The sequence below is a fragment of the Dama dama genome, chromosome 18 (genome assembly GCF_033118175.1).
Source record: "Dama dama isolate Ldn47 chromosome 18, ASM3311817v1, whole genome shotgun sequence".
NCBI lineage: Eukaryota > Metazoa > Chordata > Mammalia > Artiodactyla > Cervidae > Dama > Dama dama.
In genome coordinates, this window is record NC_083698.1 from 35,945,140 (window position 1) to 35,959,366 (window position 14,227).

Consider the following 14,227-nt stretch of genomic DNA (forward strand, 5'->3'; position numbering starts at 1 on the left):
AAGATCACCTGGAGAAGGAAATGGCAACCCACTGCAGTATTATCGTCTGGAAAACCCCATGGACAGAGGAGCCCGGTGGGCTACATACAGTCTCTGGGGTCCCAAAGAGTCGGACACAACTAAAGTGACTTAGCACCTGAGGTATGCAAAGAGACATAGGAGAAAGAAAAAACTGAAAATAGAGTTTGGGTCAGACAGTAGAGAGATTTGACTACCTTCCTAGAGAGCTTGTATTATATGTATGATTTTATCAGAGGAAAGTTTCTCAGTATTTCTCACAGAGCAATTTCTACCAACCAGAGTTTTTTGGTTCTTGTTTTAAGAAAAAGAACTGCAAAAGGCAAAATGGTTGTCTGAGGAGGCCTTACAAATAGCTATGAAAAGAAGAGAAGCTAAAGGCAAGGAGAAAAGGAAAGATATACCCATTTGAATGCAGAATTCCAAAGAATAGCAAGGAAAGATAAGAAAGCCTTCCTGAGTGATCAATGCAAAGAAATAGAGGATAACAGTAGATTGGAAGGATTAGAGATCTCTTCAAGAAAATGACAGATACCAAGGGAACATTTCTTTCAAAGATGAGCACAATAAAGGACAGAAATGGTATGGACCTAACAGAAGCAGAAGATACTAAGAAGAGGTGGCAACAATACACAGAAATATACAAAAAAGATCTCCATGACCCAGATAACCATGATGGTGTGATCACTCACCTAGAGCCATACATCCTGGAATGGAAAGTCAAATGGGCCCTAGGAAGCATCACTACGAACAAAGGTAGTGGAGGTGACGGAATTCCACTTGAACTATTTCAAATCCTAAAAGATGATGCTGTGAAAGTGCTGTGCTCAATATGCCAGCACATTTGGAAAACTCAGCAGTGGCCACAGGACTGGAAAAGGTCAGTGTTCATTCCAATCCCAAAGAAAGACGATGCCAAAGAATGCTCAAACTACTGCACAACTGTACTCATCTCACACACTAGCGAAGTAATGCTCAAAATTCTCCAAGCCAGGCTTCAACAGTACATGAACCATGAACTTCCAGATGTTCAAGCTGGATTTAGAAAAGGCAGAAGATCCAGAGATCAAATTGCTAACATCTGTTGGGTCATTGAAAAAGCAAGGGAGTTTCAGAAAAACATCTACTTCTGCTTTGTTGACTATGCCAAAGCCTTTGATAGTGTGGATCACAACAAATTGTGGAAAATTCTTGCAGAGATGGGAATACCAGACCACCTGACCTGCCTCCTGAGAAATCTGTATGCAGGTCAAGAAGCAACAGTTAGAACTGGACATGGAACAACAGACTGGTTCCAAATAGGAAAAGGAGTACGTCAAGGCTGTATATTGTCACCCTGCTTATTTAAATTATATGCAGAGTACATCATGAGAAACGCTGGGCTGGATGAAGCACAAGGTAGAATCAAGATTGCTGAGAGAAATATCAATAACTTCAGACATGCAGATAACACCATCCTTATGGCAGAAAGTGAAGAGGAACTAAGGAGCCTCTTGATGAAATTTAAAGAGGAGAGTGAAAAAGTTGGCTTAAAGCTCAACATTCAGAAAACTAATATCATGGCATCCAGTCCCATCATTTCACAGCAAATACATGGTGAAGCAATGGAAACAGTGACAGACTTTATTTTGGGGAGCTCTAAAATTATTGCAGATGGTGACTGCTGCCATGAAACTAAAAGACACTTGCTCTTTATAAGAAAAGTTGTGACCAACCGAGACACCGTATTAAAAAGCAGAGACATTACTTTGCCAACAAAGGTCCATATAGTCAAGGCTATGGTTTTTCCAGTGGTCATGTATGGATGTGAGAGTTGGACTATAAAGAAAGCTGAGTGCTGAAGAATTGATGCTTTTGAACTGTGGTGTTGGAGAAGACTCTTGAGAGTCCATTGGACTGCAAAGAGATCCAACCAGTCCATCCTAAAGGATATCAGTCCTGAATACTCATTGGAAGGACTGATACTGAAGCTGAAACTTCAGTATTTTGGCCACCTAATGCAAAGAGCTGACTCATTGGAAAAAGACCCTGATGCTGGGAAAGTCTGAAGGTGGGAGAAGGGGACATCAGAGGATGAGATGGTTAGAGGGCATCATTGACTCGATGGACATGAGTTTGAGTAAACTCTGGGAGTTGATGATGGACAAGGAAGTCTGGTGTGCTGCAGTCCGTGGCGCTGCAAAGATTGGACAGGACTGAACAGCTGAACTGAACTGATGGGAACACAGCTAGCCTCATTTATTTGCATGTGTCTATGACTACTTCTGTGCCACAGTGGCTGAGTTAAGTAGCTGCATAAAACCCAAAAGTCAGAAAAAAATTCTGTCCTCTATAGAAAAAAACTTGACAACCCTTGTACTACTGTGTTTTCTCAACACCTCACTATAGCTGCCCTGCATAAACAGATCAATTTTGTTTGTAAGAACAACATGCCAGGTAAGGATTTTGGACATTGATTCAATATTGATTACTTGATTCTTCAACTCCTGTCACTATGTAAAAACACTTGCAGCACTATTTAAAACTTGTTCTTTTTTTTTTTTCTTTTCTTTCCTTTTTTTTTTTTTTTAAAAACTTGTTCTTAATTTTGTCAATATCTAATGATACCCCTTGACTCATTTGATGAGTAAATAAAAATAAGTGAGAGAAAGATCAGAATATAAATTGCAAAATTGGTGAAGATATTTATAAGGCCTAGATGTGCCATAAAATACCTTAGAAAATGCTCTTTTAAACTTTGCAGTAATGTGAAAAATTTTAGAAATATCCACATGGTATATCATAAATAAGAAAATGAGTCTAATGTAATAAGGAAATAATACTATCAATGCTATGAAAATTTAAGTTACTCTTGTTCAAAAGAGGATGACAAATGGACATTGATGGAACTGATTATTTGAATTTTTGTTACTAAAACACTTGAGCCATTAGCCAATTAACATAAAGTTCAATTTGTGAGACCAGGAGAGGGAAAATGTCACTAGACTGTATCCAAAGTGATTAAATTCCAGGAGCCAACTGACCTCTCAGCCGCTCTGCCTCTTCTGCTCCTTGACTGGCCACCCCATTCTGTGGTACTCTAAGCCTTTCCTCCAAATGTCACATTCCTGCTGAATGATCTCTTCCTTTTGAACTTGTACTGAGCTTGAATTGCTTCTAATTCAATCGCGGATAGTTTATAGAAAAATGTGAACACAAAAATTTAGGGGTTGTTTACATTGATATGAAGGACAAATTAATAAGCTTCTAATCAAGGCAGAAAATGACTTTCTATAATTATTTACTCGAAGAATAAAGTTTTTCATATCCCAAGGTGACCCATATTTTTTTTTTTTTCTTTTTTTCTTTTTTTTCCACTGTGCAACCCGCTTCAGTGCCTGCAGCCTACTGGCAGAGGCCAGGCAATGGTTCGGGGCGAGTTTGCTCTGGCATGGGACACTATGAGAGGCCCAGGGGGACGAGCCTGCCATAAATCCAAACCCATGCATCCAAGGTGACCCATATTTTTATCTGTACCCTACACCAAGGTTTCTCAGCCTTGGCACTCTTGACATCTTGTGCCAAATGGTGTTTTGGTTGTGCGGCTGTTCTGTGTATTGCAGAATGTTTTCCAGATTCCCCAGCCTCTACCCAGTGGATGGCAGTAGCAACAGCCCGCCCCTTGCCAGTGGTGACAAAATTAGCCCTGACTGAGATCCACTACCCTGGATAAAAACGTGTGAAAAGCTGCCTCAGAACCTGGGCTTTATCATCTATGTAAGTGTTAGTCACTTAGTTGTGTCCAACTCTTTGTGACCCCTTGGACTGTAGCACACCATTTTCCTCTATCCATGGAGTTCTCCAGGCAGGAATACTAGAATAGGTTGCCATTTCCTTCTCTAGGGGATCTTCCCAACCCAGGGATCGAACTGAGCTCACCTGCATTGCAGGCAGATTCTTTACCATCTGAGTCACCAGGGAAGTCCTAATTTATCATCTAGTTAGTCATAAAAACCATGATTTAAACAGGCAGACTGCTGCTCTTAGTTCTGCTCTTTTTCTTGAGAATTATATTTATTTATTAATTTTTATGGGGAAGCGATGCATGCATTCCCAGACGTGTCCCACTCTTTGAGACTCCATGGACTGTAGCCCACCAGGCTCCTCTGTCTATGGGATTCTCCAGGCAAGAATACTGGAGTGGTTTGCCATTTCCTCTTCCAGGGGATCTTCATGCCCCAGGGATCGAACCCATGTCTCCTGTGGCTCCTGCATTGGCAAGTGGATTCTTTGCCATTGAGCCGCCTGGGAAGCAATACAAAGCCTCAAATGTTTAGTCTTCAGATGAAACTGTCTTTGCCACTAGGCTCTGCCATTTATAGCTGTGCGACCTGACAGATTACTTGACCCCTTTTGGTTGTTGCTGTTGTTTAGTTGCTAAGTTGTGTTTGACTTCTAGGCGGCCTCAAGTTTCTTCTGAAGATAATAAAGTACAATATTTAGCACTATGCTTGATATATGTTATGTGATTAACAATTTGGGGTTATTATGGGTAATTGTATTAAACTGTTATTATGATTAAAAATGTTTTTTCCTTTCCTGTAACAACATTTTATATATTCATCCTATGGATTTCCTGTATGATTTGCTTTGGCTAATGAACTATGAGCTTTCTAGAAGAAGTTTTAAGAACCATTGTGAGGGTCTCGTTTCTCTACACTGGCTCTCTCCCGAAATCAGCAATGTCTCAGATAAGTTGTTCCTTAAGCCTAGGACCTGTTCCCTCAGAATGAAAATGACATGGAACAGAACCACGACCTGTGATAAGCATATAACTTAGCCTAGGAATAAAGCTTCGGTTGTCTAGAAGGAATGAGTCCGCTAAGTTTTTTTTATTTCAGTTTTTAACTGGAACCTATTCTGGTGTAAGGTAATAGACAAAGTAATTGATCAAACATTTCTTGAACATGCATCACATGCCAAACATTATTTTATAGAAGAGATTAACAAAACTTTCCATTCTGTCTTAGGACATAGATTTCAGGGGTAGAGAAGGGGAAAATGGTATTAAACATAAGACACTGAGATAGAAGCGGTAATAGATAGGGGACAGTGAAGAGCCTCTTAGATTTAAAACCCTGAACAGAAGGGCAGAAAAAGAATCAAGCTAAAGGAAGTGTAAAGCAGGAAAACATGGGAGCATGGGCTGTTTTCTTTTAATGGTGAAGAGACAGGAAAAGGAGATACTGTGGACAATTTAAGGACATATTGATGCACATGTTTTTAAATTCAGGATTTATCTTTTTAGTCAAAGGGCAACCATCGAACATTTCTAATCAGGAAAATGACAATGTCCTGAATTATCCACTTGGTAATTGACTGTCCATACCTATTGCCTCTTTAGAAGCCTGATGCCCTTGAAACATTATTTAAAGATGTTCAGCTGTGTCTGAATGTCTTATCTCTCAGAACAAACTCAAAGAATGTTATGTTCTTCTAATAAGCCAACATTCAACTTTTCTAATTGAATTTATTACTTTGAGAGATTTGTTACGATCCTAAAAGTAGAGTAATCTAGAGAATTCACTTATTGAATATCTTTAGCTAGTTATTTCCTTCCTGTTACAATGTAGCCAGTGACAGTGCACTAAGGTAGTATTTCAGGGAGAAAGATAATAGCAGCAGGAGAAATAATAATAACAACAAACCTAACATAAGCAGGTCCAAATAGAAACAGAAAGTTGTCATTGAAAAGGATTCTGGAAATGGAAGATTCATCTCTTCATTATTTGAATTCTTCCTATTTGAGATTCAGAAGGAATCATTGTCATTTTTTCAATGGCAGATCTATTCCATTGATAATAATGCCCTCCTTTATAGGTTTCCTGAAAGCTGTTTCTTGCTGTAGAATAAATTCCTGGCTTGTAAATTAGGATACTCAGCCCTTCCAACAATTGCGTATCACCATTATCATCATCATCATCATTTTACTATTATTATCATTATATCATTACTGTTATTATATATCAAATGGTTCTGCTCTCATGACTACACTCTGAGATACAGTCTCATTAATCATAACTGTGACACATGGCCACACTCAACTGTAAAGAGATACAGAGAAAATGAATTCTTACTTTTTTAACTTCTATAGCCAGCCTGTCCAATTTTATAGCCCTAAGCCACATGTGATTATTTAAATGTAGATTTAAATTAATTATTTTTATTGGGCTATAGTTGATTTATAATATTCTGTTTCAGGTATAAAGTAAAATGATCCAGTTATATATAATTGAATCATATATTTATATATATATATATTCTTTTTCAAATCCTTTTCCTATTTGTGTTATTATAGAATATTAAGTAGATTTTCCTGTGCTTTACAGTAAGTCCTTTTTGGTTATCTATTTTATATATAGTAGTGTGTATATGTTAATCCCAAACTCTTCAGATTTATCTCTCCCCCTACCTTTCACCTTAGGTGACCACAAGTTTATTTTCTAAGTCTGTGAGTCCATTTATCTTTTGTAAGTAAGTTTATTTGAACCATTTTCTTAAGATTCTGCATATAAGTGGGTATGATGTGCTATTTGTCTTATCTTTCTGACTTACTTCACTTAGTATGATAATCTCTAGGACCAGTCTTACTGCTGCAAATAGTTAAAGAATACAATTCAAAATTTAGCTCCAAAGTCTCAGTAGGCAGATTTCAAATGCTCAAAGCTACATGTGCAGAGTGGCTCCCATAACCCTCTGTGCAGCAGACACAGGACGTTTCATCATCACAGGACTTTCTCTTGGAAAGTGTTGCTCTATAGTAGAGACACACCGTGGGGAAGAAGTTTTGCTAAACTTCCACAGTGCCAACAGTGTTTAACATAGGGAGGGTCCGTATGCAAGGGTTCTTTTAAAAGATTAATAATTACTCATCTATTTTTGTTGAAGCTCAAATATTGTTATCTCCTCACTAATTAACATATTTTATATTTAGAAGGGGGAAGGTAATAAATTAAAAAGTGACTGTTGTCTGAATTTGTCTAAAATTCAGTGGAGTCACCTACAAACTTTGATCCTGTACTGTGGCTTCAAAATTCAAGTAAGGCATAGAATAAACAAGACAGCAGCATCTCAGAGATTTAATGCCACTTTCTGTGCCAGCCATTCTATAAAATATTAATGAGGACATCTGTGGTAATAAATGTTAATACATTCTTTTGAACAAGTGAACAATGGCAGATAATTCTTTATAGTGGCATTCAGTAGTAGGAAGAGTTTATTAAAACAATATATTAGTTTTTAGGAAGCTAAAAATAATGCTTAAATTCATATCCAAAGCTTTTAATAGTTTTCCCTTTTTTTTTTTAATTGGAGGAAGGTAATATTTTGCAGCAGAAATTATTTAAAACCAGGAACCAAAATACTGGGTTTATAAAGTACCTGACTTTTGCTGTCACTTCACCAGAGCATTGCCAGACTCATGAAAGAGTATCAGACATCTTATGAGCCTCCCCGTGTATGACTGAGAGACACACTAAGCCATCCCTAGTTACTTAATGGACAAGATTTAAAATATATCATCACTCAATCATGGTATTTAGAAACAATTCAAGAAACCTCTGATACACTAAAAGCCAACTCTAATTTTATATATACCAAAAAAATTCTCACTTGAGAAATAAAGGTTATGGATACTTTTCCTCTCTTGATGTAACAATTGTGGTCTATGTGATGTTTATGTGATATTTCTTGGACTACTCAAGAATGAGAGCATGATTTTGAAATTTGCTTTTCACTGATCTGTGAATCATGTAACTGTCGACATGTGTATAACTGTCATGATTTCTCCAAACACTAAATTTGCCTTTTACAAGGCTGACAATTTTGTTTGATGTTTCTATTTATGGTCGTAGTAATGTAAAATTATCTTTTTGGAAATTAGGTAGTGAAAGTAGAGAAGCCCAGAGTAAGAGTCAAAGTTCTATGCTAGTGATTTTCATTAAGTAGTAAAGCCATGCCAAGAATATTATAAGGCCTCTGCTTTATATGGCACAATTCATTTATTTAGCAAATATGTGTGAAGTACCTTCCTCAGGTGAATCTTTGTACTGCATGTTTTGAGGGGCCAAAGAAGACTTAAAAACATGTAACAATTCAATAGTTGGCTGGACATCCCTACAAGAGTCATTTTATTCTAGCAGCATACTGGAATCACCTGGGAAGCTGTGACGACCTGAATGGGTGTTTTCCTTCCAAATTCATATGTTAAAGCTTTATCTCTCAAATGTGGTGGTATTCTGGAGCTGAGTCTATGCGAGGTAATTCGGGTTAGATGAAGTCCCACGGCCGGTCCCTCATAATTGGATAGCTGTGCTCATGAAAGGGCTTCCCTGGAGGCTCAGTGGTAAAGAGTCCGCCTGCCAGAGCAGGAGACTTCATTATTCCCCAGTATTCTTGCTGGAAAAATTCCATGGACAGAGGAGCCTGGTGGGCTACAGTCCGTTGGATCGCAAAGGGGTCTGACATGCCTTAGCAGCTGAGCAGCACGCAGGCACGCCCGCATGAAGAGAGGTACCTGAGCGCCTCCTCCCTGCCTGCCACGTGCAGAGAGGTCACGTGTGCACAAGGCAAGAGGGCAACGACTCCCAAGCTGAGAAGTTTCTGAAGGAAGCATCCTTGCTGGCAGGTTTATCTCGTACTTCTCAACCTCCTAAATGGTAAGAAAGCTTTGTTGTTTAAGCTAGTTTGACCACGGTGTTTTGTTATAACATCCTGAGATCATGGATGCAGATGCTAAGAGAAATTTTAAAAGCCAAACAACAAAATCCCAGGCCCGCTCCCACTTCCAGATACTCTGATTTAATTGGTCTTGTTCTCAGGGCACTAGTATTTGTTAAAAGCCCTTCAGGTAACTTTACTCTATAGACACGTGTGAGAAACACTGTCCTGCAGGGAGTCTAGTGGTGTTGGTTTTTCCCACTCGTGCACTCCTGAGGAATGTAACGCTGCCCACAGAAGCTGCTCTGTTGCTCAGAGTTAGGAGATGGGTGGGTACAGCTTGCAGTTTCCTAGAGTAGTGTGTCTCATTTCTTCTCTCTTCCCACTGGGGCTCACTCTGTAAGATAAAGTATTAGGGCATATATTAACGTGAATCAGTTGCAGGTACAGGTATTTCTCCTCCCTTTTTAACTTCCTTTCCACCTCCCACCCCATCTATGGCAGAAACCAACACAATACTGTCAAGCAATTGTCCTCCAATTAAAAATAAATAAATTTAAACAAAAAAGAAGTATTAGGGCAGACTATATGGTCGTTGTTTCCCTGAGGCTTTCTGAGAACAGTGCTGTTACTGTGGTGCTCAGGTGATAACAGCTGGCTTAGTGTTTAATGAGAGGCGAACCTGCCTTCTACGAGAACCCCCTTTACTCCCCTTATGTTCTGAGAACAGGAGAACTGAATATTTGAGAGATGTGTGGGACAGCAATGTTGGGAAAAAAAGAGTTCTCAGAAGGTGCTCTTTCTCGGCATGGACATTATTTTCACTTTGGGGAAGTCTCGTGAATCATTGCAAAACTGTGCAGTTCACACAGAACGATAGGTCCTACTGTGCAGCGTGGTGTCAAAAGAGGAATTTGGGGCTATTTATGTGGCTAGATTTTTTTCTGTTTATAGTGCTGTAAAGTCTGGGCATACAGGTGTAGTCATTTGTATCTTTGCGTGAATTTAAACTGATGTGCCATTAGTAACACCCATGATTTGGGAATTCAAGTTGAAGTTCCCATTAAAGAAGTTTTAGTGTCGTACCAAAAAGCTGCGTAACAGAATGAGAATTTGCCCTTATTTCACCTCCTTCATCCTTTTTCATTCTCTTAATTTGCCTGTTTCTGTCTCAGAATGGGAGAAAAGAAAATAGAAATTGTTTAAGTAATGAAAGCAGGCTTTCCTGGTGGCTCAGATGGTAAGGCTCAGACGGTAAAGCGTCTGCCTACAATGCAGGAGACCCAGGTTTGATCCCTGGGTCGGGAAGATCCTCTGGAGAAGGAAATGGCAACCCACTCCAGTACTCTTGCCTGGAAAATCCCATGGACGGAGGAGCCCGATAGGCTACAGTCCATGGGGTTGCAAAGAGTCGGACAGGACTGAGCGTCTTCACTTCACTTCAGATGGTAAAGAATCTTCCTGCAGTGCGGGAGACCCAGGTTCGATCTGTGGGCCAGGAAGATCCCCTGGATAAGGAAATGGCAACCCACTCCAGTATTCTTGCTTGGAGAATTTCATGGACAGAGGAGTCTGGTTGAGGGCTACTGTCCTTGGGGCCCCAAAGAGTTGGCCATGACTAAGAGACTAACACACACAAGTAATGAGAGTGGACATTTGATTTCATCGTGTTGAGGAGAGTCTGATAGTCAGTGGGAAACTGGTAAACAAATTCTTTGGTTAAAATGCAGAGTTTTCTCTTTCAGTCTTTGCTCAGGTCCATACATACATTTGTGTGACTGTTTCTGGTTTTGGTCAATCCAAGGAAAACAGACTTGAGTCTCCCATTTGGGTTAAAGCCAAAACAAAACTGGAGGAAATAAAGTGGAACTGAGGGGTTCAGAAAGCACAGATATCAAATAAAATACAGATATAAATTCTGATACATTTTTGAAATTTGGAATGAGGATTTCCTAGAATATGGAATGTGTTTTTAAGCATCATTATCTAGATTATATGAGTTATGTGCATTATACTGTTTCCAGGGGAATATCCTAGTGGGAAAAAAATAAGTAAGTCTTTTTCTTTTTTTCTTTTAAAGAACTGGAGTCCTGTTCTGCAAACAAAAATGCCCCTAAAACCCTTAATTGCTCTTGAATAATATTGCTTCTTTTATTGTGTGAACTCTGACCTCATGTTTGGTATTTTATACACACATGCTTACTGCAGCTCCCTGTGAAACTTTTGGGATTCAGTTATTTAGGAGACTTTAGGAACCTGCTTAAGTCCTTCAAGTACAAAAATGTGTTCCCCTTAGTTATGAGAGGAACTATCTCCCCAAATCCCTCCTCTTCCTGGAAACAATCAACACGAAAATCTGCAAGGAAACTTTGCAGCAGTGGGTCTCAAAGGATATAGGTGGTGGTGGGTGGATCAGCTGCCGCAGCAACATATAACATTGATTAAAACTGCTAATTACTTGGAATCAGAAGCTCCCCGGGTAGGTCCTGCAGTCAGAGCTTCAACAAGCCTTGCAGGTGATTTGGATGCCAAGCTCTAACTAAGAAGCATTGCTTTAAAGTAACATCAGCTGTGGGAAGGTGCAACAGTGGCTGTAGAAATGAAGTATTCACTGGATACCTACAAAATAGAGCAACGATAATAAGCCTGTGAAATCCTTACTTTGTGAAAAGCACTGGGCTTTGTAAATGTTGTTCAGGGACAATGTAGCACAGTGATTAACAGCATAGACTCTGTTAAGGCTTGAATCCCCACCCTTACCATTTAAAAGCTCTAGGGCTGTAAATCAGTTCTTTAAATTTCTTCATCTGCAAAAGACCTAACTCAAAGAATTATCAAGTGGATTAATGTGTTAATATGTGTAAAGCATTTCAGACACATCTGGAAAATAGAGCTTTAAAAGTACTGGCTATTATGTTTATGAATATATAATGTATAATTTTATATTGTATTATTAAGATTTCTTACTCCAAGTGTAAATTTTGTATTACCCTCCTTTTATACATGTGGACACTGTATCTTTAAGAGTTTTAAAAACTTGATGAATTAGGATTTTTTCAATTATAAATGTCAGATCTAGTGCTTTCTTTTTTAAATGGATTTTACTGACTTGCATAGCTGAAAGTTCTAGAGATAGATCCAGGCAAGGTCTGTATTCATGGAGTTCAAATAATGGTGTCAAGACCTGTGTTATTTCTATATCATTACTTTGGGGGGGACAGCTGTCTGTGCTGTCTCCGCCTCACCCTTTCTGCTAACTCCTTGCTGAAAAGAATGATCAAGTTGGTTCTTGTGACCACAGAATGGAGGGTGCCCCAGTGGCCTGGTCCATATCACAGCTCTAAACCAATGTCAGCCTGTACTAACGGGAAACAGTGGTCAAGGAATCCTAACATACACCAAACACAATCTTCTAATTTAGCTTAGCTTCCCTTGCTATGGAAAATAGGACCTGTAGCCTTAGAAGAAGATCCCCAAACTCCTGGCCCAGCCAGGCCCTGTTTCGATGTTGCCTCGTTTAACTCTCGGTGACACTCACTCTTGCCCCAAATCCCTTGGGGACAGAATTCTCCGGCTTGTGAGGCGTTGTACTCCCAATCTATGGATCATTTTCCCTGGAATAAAGGACAGCAATCTTGTTACTGAATTGTTTTAGTTTTGTCTTTTGACAAGAGGTTCTCTCTTCCACCATAGCTTTAAGAAGCTCCAGGCTTAACTGAAAAAGTCTGGATGATGCATCTGTTTTGGATACCAGTACAGGTTAGTTAGCCTGGGTCTGTGACCATCTTCCCACCATGGGGTGGTTTCAGACCACCTGATGAATATCCTTTTTATCCCATAGGAGGGAAAAACTTAGGGCTCCGCGACAGAAAGAAGGAGAATCATGGCAGAAATGAAAACAAAGATGTTGCCTACGTTTGCCGAGGATCACACAGCTATCCAGTGGTGGTCGTTCCTCAAATCTAGGTCTGTTTAATTTGGAAGAAAGTGTTGTTGAACAGTTTTAAATACTGGTTCTTAAAATTAAATATGTTTGCGCTTCACTATCTACTGATAAATACCCTAGGCACTACCTAGGAATTTAAAGATGTATAGGACATATCCCTGCCCTGAAGAGCTTTATTTAATGGTGGAGACAGGTGTAAAGTTGACAGTGGCGTGATTAAGGTGCTCTGAAAGAGGCATGGAGGCCTCATTAGCAGTGATTAGAAGTACTTCCTGGATGATCATTAATCACTAACCCACACTTCTGAACTCCAGAATCTCCACCAGGGGAAAGACTGTGTGAACACAACATTTATCTCCTGAAGGGAGAAATTGTGCTCAGTTATTCTAATTTAACTTAAAAAAAAAAAAAAAAAAAGGCCACCTTGATGTTTTATGGTCAATTTCAGGAAGTTACTGTACTAGATAAACAAAAATAAGAAAAAAAGAAACTAAAATGTAAGAAATTATTCTCTACAATGACACATTAGAATATTCTCTGAAAGTGAGTATCTTGATCCTGAACCCCCTCAATTTTTCTACACACTTTTTTAATGCATCATGGAGAGCATCAATTCATTCACAAAGGAATAAAAGCAAGTTCATTTTCCTTTGGCACTTAATGGTGAAATGGTTCATTTAATGTAAAAATGACACATTGGGTGAAACTAGCTCCATCTGGCTAAACTAGAAGCTGATGTTGAAGCTACACTGAGCTCCAATCAGAGCTCCGCATTTGGCATTAAATGCTATGCTTGGCTTACAAGACAGAATGACTAGACTGTCGCAGACAACACATTTTTCATTCAAGTAAGTTTTGTGAATTTGTAGTGAGAAATGCAAGATGAATAACCACAGCACTCCATAGTTAAATCTATGAGATGAGGATAATGTAGTAGTGATGTTATGTGTCTGATTTGAAATTCAGTGATTCTGGTACAAAGAGAAAAATGAAAACTATTCTTGCATTTTATAAAACTCTAATTATTTGTAAGACTATATGCTATAAGTTTTAGGGCTGTTAGTGTTGCTCAGCACTTTAGAGGTTTAAACTGTTCATAATGGACTCATTCAGCGGCTGTCTGGTCTGGCAAATTCTTTAGGAAGAGCAGCACTCCTCTGCTCAATAGCATGCACCTATCAGTGGTCTCAATTTACACAATCTGTTGTGGACATCTGCTAAGGAAATTTTTTGACTAAAATAACAAAGGCATTTAGAATTCAACTGACTGTGCAAAAAAGAATGCAAGAAATTTGAAAATCAACTCTATATGCTTTGATTGTAGACAATAAAAAGTAAACTTTGTATTTAGTAAACCTGACAGGCAAGTTTAGTATTTGACAGGATTGGCTGATGTATTCGATTAAGTGGCTGGTTGTTTTTGTAGAATAATTGTCTTCACTATTTCAATAGGTTAGATATAGAAAGACATATGGACTGGTTGTGTATCCCCCAAATTCAAATGTTGAAGCTCCTACCTGCAGTCTGGCTGTATTTAGAGTGAGGAAATGAAGATAAATGAGGTCA

General features: G+C 38.9%; 1 non-coding gene across 1 annotated transcript; it reads right to left on the reverse strand.

Moving 5' to 3' along the window:
* Positions 1-3,372: 3,372 nt before the first annotated feature.
* LOC133073191 (small nucleolar RNA SNORA42/SNORA80 family) lies at positions 3,373-3,504 on the reverse strand. The gene has a single exon (XR_009696898.1). It is a non-coding gene; the product is annotated as a small nucleolar RNA SNORA42/SNORA80 family (small nucleolar RNA).
* Positions 3,505-14,227: the final 10,723 nt, after the last annotated feature.